Here is a 5,644-nt window from a genome sequence, read left to right as displayed (position 1 = left end):
GGAAAGGAAGGAAGGAAAGGAAGGAAGGAAAGGAAGGAAGGAAAGGAAGGAAGGAAAGGAAGGAAGGAAAGGAAGGAAGGAAAGGAAGGAAGGAAGGAAGGAAGGGAAAAGGAAAAGAAAAGAAAAAAGGGAAAAAAAGAAAAAAGGAAAAAAGAAAAAAGAAAAAAAGAAAAAAAGAAAAAAAAAGGAAAAAAGGGAAAAAGGGAAAAAAGAAAAAAAAAGAAAAAAGAAAAAAAGGGAAAGGAAAAAAGGGGAAAAAAAAGAAAAAAAAGGAAAAAAAAAATCTCTCCGCAGGTCCCCTTCCCCACGGCCACGAGGCAGGGCACCTTCCCCGCTATCAGGGCCTGGGTACGTGAGCTGTTCAGCCCCTCAGCAAGCCTGGGCGCTTAGCCCCTGCTCCTTGCTCCCCAGAGCGCCCGTCGCAGCCCCGTTCCGGCAAGATCTGCTCTGTCTCTACACACTTGGTGGGATGCTTTGCAGCAGAGTTCATCATAAGGTGGCCTAAACATGAACATACAGAGGAGAAAATCCATGATGTCCTTCCCAAAAGGCAGAAAGCAGCAGCTGCTCAGAGCTCCTGCCGGGGCCTCCTCTCCAGGGCGTTCTCTGCGATCGCTCGGGTCGCAGGAGCGGCTGCTGCTGCACACACTAAACGACCAAACCAAGCAAAGGAAACAGGGCTTGAAGCTACCTGCGATCAGCCTGCCCTGTTCATATCAAGATCWAGTCCTGCAGGCTGGAGACCAGCTTCATTTTGGTAGTAACCTACTCTCTGCAGCCACTAAAATGACAACTAAAGAGGATCCCACCGTGCTGGTCACGCCGGGAGTTTCCTTGCGGAAAGCTGCATGCGATGGAGTCACCTATTGCCAACAGGAACCGCGGAGCTGCGAGCACAACCGTGCATTCCCATGATAAGCCTGAAGGTCAGAACCTGCACACAGCTCCTTAGCTGCCTGAAGACGACCGTGCTTGCAGGGCTCCGTCAGCAAACACTTCTTCCTGTKCCCGAGGAGCTTCCTATGCCTCTCGAAACACAAAAACCCTTCACATCACCCAAGCTCGGATTAATATTTTTGCATCGCCTGTTTAAAACCATCCCCACGCAGCACAGTACCCAGGATGGAGTGGAGCGTCCGGCAGACCCCAGTGTTGGGCAGTGCCTTGACCAGCGAGCCGCACACCAGAGACCTTGGAGAGCCCCTCAGGAGGCACCAGAGAGGGACGTGCCTGTCCCCTCTGCACCCCGTGCTCCACAACGCGCGCTTGGCAGAGCGGAGGCCACAGAGGGGCTGATGCACCTCGAAGCTCTGCACGTCTGCAGGGAAAGCAGCTGGTGCTCCACGCGGCACCTCTGCAGCGTGAGCACCACTACAGCACCTCCAGAGACCTGGCGAGCTCGTGTCATGCAAGTTTGGCTGGCGGGACATGGGTTTGGCTGGCGGGACATGGGGCAGCCTTGGCAGGGCGCAGAGAGCAGCTCTGCAGGACTCTCTTCTAGCCGCCAACCCTCTTTCGCACGCGGGGGGATCCGTGTCGGCAGCTCTTGTCCAGCCGTGCCGCCCGCGGCTGCGGGCACCGCGGGCGCCACTTACCCCGGGCAGCGTCTTCTGCTCGTGCAGGGCGCTCTGCGCCTTGATGGCCGAGTCCCTGGCGCAGTAGGTGAGGAAGGCGCAGCCTGCGGGGATACAGCAGCTATCAGGATATCTGCAAGGCCAAACGGTGCTCTGCCTCTGCTACCCGCCTGCGACCCAGCTACACACACTGCACGCGCTGGCCTCTTCCAGCACATATTTATTCCAACCCTTCCACTCAGATGTGGAGGAAATGCCCACCACGGCCCTTGCATGCARCCTTATTTTTTAATTCTTATTTTGGTTAGCAACTTTGTAAATTGCCTGTAAAAAATAAATAAATAAATAAAGAAGAGACAGAGGAAAGGCTTGCTAATGAAAGGCATGGATATTATTTATGAAATCTGCAGGCTCCAGGGAAGAAGACAAAGAAGAACCAACAAGGGAGCTGTAGGTCCCATCCAAAGTTGGTTGAAGCCCTTGAAGAGGGTTCCAGTGAACAAAGGAGGTTTGAAGGAGGCTCTAGCAAGGTGAGAGGGAGCAGGAGAGCAAAGCGGCTAACGCTGCCTTTGCAAGAAAGAGCCCGAAACACAGAGAGAAARGAAAATGCTGGGAGCAATTCCTCCCATCAGCTGGGATCACCGATGACGACAAAATAAATAAGGAAGAAGCAAATGTCTGGGATGTCAGGCTGATACAGAAGCCCCTTGATCCAGGCTGATGGGTTCAGTTGGGTTCTGGGGCACATCCCTACAACGGGCACAAGTGCTTTCCTGCACGACAAGGGGAGCTGAGAGCAGAGCTCCACGCAGCCAGCAAGGCGGGGAAACCAGGAGACARGCAGCAGGAGAGGCCAGAGCCCCATGGGCTTGGCCAAGACCGGAGCCAGTGCCTCAGCCTAAACCGGAGCTTTGGGAGGAAGGGAGCGATGGCAGCCCCAGGAGGAAGGAGGATCGGCTTTGGGTGCTCTGGTGCTAAGAATAACATTGAGCAAAAGGGGAAAAAACCTGGCTGGTTATCAAGAGCCATTTCCTAGCAGAGAGATTTATTAGAGTGTGGAATGATGTCCCAGGGGAGGCGCCGGCAGCAGCGCCACCGGAGCTCTTTGGGATGAGGCTGGGCACGGCGCTGGGGAGCAGACACACACGAGAACGCGCGCGGCCCCTTCCCGCGGCGTTTCCCAGCCCGGCACACGGCTCCCGGCGCCGCTCGCGCTGCGTCYCCAGCCTCCGGCTGCTCCCTGGCTCCTCCGGCACCCGGGGGCTGCAGGGCAGAGGCCGCCCCGCTTCGCAGCCCCAACCTGRCCCAGGCGCTGCCTTTGCAGGCCGTGCAAAGCCCAGGACAAGCCCGAGCCGAGGCCGCACGACTTCGCTGCCCTTCAGGGGCATTTCTCCTCCAGGGAGCTGCAGCCGCCGAGGAATCACGGCCGGCCTGCTAGGAAAAAGCAGAACCAACAAACGAGCAACCAGCGTTTCGCCCAGGTTTGGAGCTGAACGCTGCGCCCGGGCCAGACAAGGAATCACGAGTTAATAGAACAAATGCGGCGGGGCCAAGAAATATGCAGGAGGGCTTTTCTTCCCGTGTCAAAAGCAGCTCTGCGGCGAGGAGAGCACCTTTGCTTCCCTCTCAGACTACTGCAATATCTAGAAAGGGGCAAAGCACGAAAAGCACCTGCGGGGAGGTTTGGAGGCTGGGCCACCGACACCCCAAATGCAGCCCCCCAGTCCTACCTGCTGCAACGGTCTGGGCTTTGCAGGAGAGAGGCGAGTCGCACGAGACCTGCTCTAAGATGCTTGAAGCGAGACTCAAGGCATGAAATTCTAGAGTCGGGACTTGAGAATAAGCAATTTCTTCCATCGAGAGCTTCAGCGCAGCGGTGCCAAGTGCTCCTGCACATACAAGGGACGTTATCTAGAAGCCTGCAGAAGCTGCCAAAGAGGCAAGGTGTGCTGGGCCTTTGGAAAAGGCCCTCTGGAAAACCCATCCGTCTGTCTTTGCGCTGTGTGCGCTGGAGATGTTTGCTCCTGCACCTACCAGTCCTCATTCTCAGCAGTCCTCCGGCTTCATTCTGCACCTCACAGTCTCCTGCTTCCCCTCCTATGGGCCTGCTAGGAAACCCATGCAGGATGGGTGCCAGTTCTCCGAGAAAAACTGCYTTCTGCCCCGTCCTGCAAATCTAGGCCAAAGATTTTCACTGCATCCTCAGCCTCCCCAGTCTGCTCAAATGTTCCCCACCCCATTCTTCTCATGGAAATATCAGATTTAGGAAAGATCCTTGGGCCTGCAGGCCACGCTGCTGCCCTGGCAGGTCCCGTGCACCCCGTCCTGCTGCTGCTCGGCTCCCACGTCAGGCTGCAGCAGGTGACGAGGGGACCCCTGGGTGCTGCTTCTCGGATAGTCTCTCTTCCCTGTTTTAGGAAAGTAAAGGGGGGATAAAAAGTGAAGCGGCGTGTGATCCGTCAGCTGGATCCGGCTGCGGGTCAGGGAACGCAGGGAGACAAAACTGGATCTGCTCTTACGGCAGCCCCAGAAAGACCATGGCCCCCGTTTGTGGCAAGGATGGGTGAATGATCACTTGGATTTACCAAAGCCAACCACCACCCGCGTGTCTGCAAAGCCAACCATCARCCACGTGTCTGCAAGCCCCGGACAGGTCCCCTGACCACGTTTGCTGCCCGCCGTGGGCTCCACCAAGGGCTTGGTCATTGAAGCCTTGGGCACCCACCAGCCCTGCGGGTGCAGGTGGCAGTGGGGCTCCCCCAGATRAGGTCTCGCATCCATTTGCACAAAACAAGGAGCCCAGAAGAAATCAAAGGTGTGAAAATAACTCTGCAGTGGCAACCAGAGCAACCTGGATGTCTCTGGAAGGAACGGAGCAGCAACAAGTCCTAACCAACACCTGCATCTGCTCAGAACGTCAGAACCAGAGGAACACACTCATTTTGCAGCTCAAATTCTGCATTTAACAGCAAGTTAATGCCACACAGATCTGGCTAATGCCAGTGCTGGCCCCTCTAATTTCCACACCTGAGTGGCAGATTCCTGGAACCTACCTGCTGCCTGACYTGACCTCCCCCCACAAACACAGCTGGCATTTAACACACCGACCGCAGTGAAACGGGCACTTGCATCTTGCCCGAGGCCCCTTCTCCTCCCCAACGGCCTTCACACCCGGCTGGTTGCAGGAGATCTGGACTCAGCCCCACGCACACGTGGACACCGGAGCACAGGATGGTTTGGGTCTGAAACCCGGAGCCAGGCCCTCTTTGGTTAGGTTCAAACCACCCTGTATCCCACGGCCTTCAGCAAGAAGCATTTTCCTTTTAAATTGGGATTAGCTTTGGCCTTTTGTTTGGAAATAAAATCAACCTTCTGTCATCCCATCTACTTCTGTTTAGCCGGGGAAGGTGGACTTGCCTTAGGRCACTTTAGGGCTTTTTAACCTTAAATCTGAAGTCAGAGGCACCGGGGCTGAAGGCAACTCCCAGGCCCTCCCGTGGGCGCTTCATGTGACCTCATCACAGCTCCTTCCGCCCACCATTCCCACAGGAACGGGGTTCCTCCAGGCTCGCTCCACGCGTGCCCGGGAGCGCTGCTGGGATCACCGGCCCGCATCTCGCAGCAAACGGGCCCTGTGAGGTGCCCCGTCGCCGGAGCAGCGGTCACCACCACGACAGGACCCCAGGCCCCAACACCTGCTGGGGAAGGGCGCCCACTGCTCCCCAGACGGGCGCTGACACCCCGGACGTGGCACCTTCCCAAGGCAACAATAAGCACAGCCAAAGAAGCCCTATAAACTTTTCAGCATCCCCTGCAGGTCCATCTGTGCTGGAGGGCTCAGCGAGGCCCCTTCTCTCTCCCGCAGGCCACTGGAGAGAGCAGATTTGCGGCTCATACTCTTTGTTACGCGGATTTTACCACGCACCGCTATAGCTGAGCGTGGGAGGAGGTGCGAGGCCCGCGGCTGGCCCTGCCCGCGGGCTCCKGCTCCGCTCCGAGCCGCGGCCGCGCGCCGGGCTGCACCGCGGAGCCTTTGTCAACGGCGCCGGTGCCGGCGCGGCGCGCAGGCC

At 57.1% G+C, this 5,644-nt stretch overlaps 1 protein-coding gene across 1 annotated transcript in view; it reads right to left on the bottom strand.

Moving 5' to 3' along the window:
• CELF5 (CUGBP Elav-like family member 5) overlaps nucleotides 1–1,641 on the bottom strand; it is an 11,978-nt gene extending 10,337 nt beyond the window's left edge. Inside the window, exon 1 of the mRNA XM_026038753.1 lies at nucleotides 1,596–1,641. The gene's annotated coding sequence lies outside the window, so the exon portion shown is untranslated. The remainder of the gene's footprint in view (nucleotides 1–1,595) is intronic.
• Nucleotides 1,642–5,644: the final 4,003 nt, after the last annotated feature.

The sequence above is a fragment of the Nothoprocta perdicaria genome, unplaced genomic scaffold (assembly GCF_003342845.1).
Source record: "Nothoprocta perdicaria isolate Ctin4 unplaced genomic scaffold, notPer1 scaffold_218, whole genome shotgun sequence".
Taxonomy (NCBI): domain Eukaryota; kingdom Metazoa; phylum Chordata; class Aves; order Tinamiformes; family Tinamidae; genus Nothoprocta; species Nothoprocta perdicaria.
The sequence above is the reverse complement of the archived record's forward strand: the minus strand, read 5'-3'. Positions and strand labels throughout refer to the sequence as shown.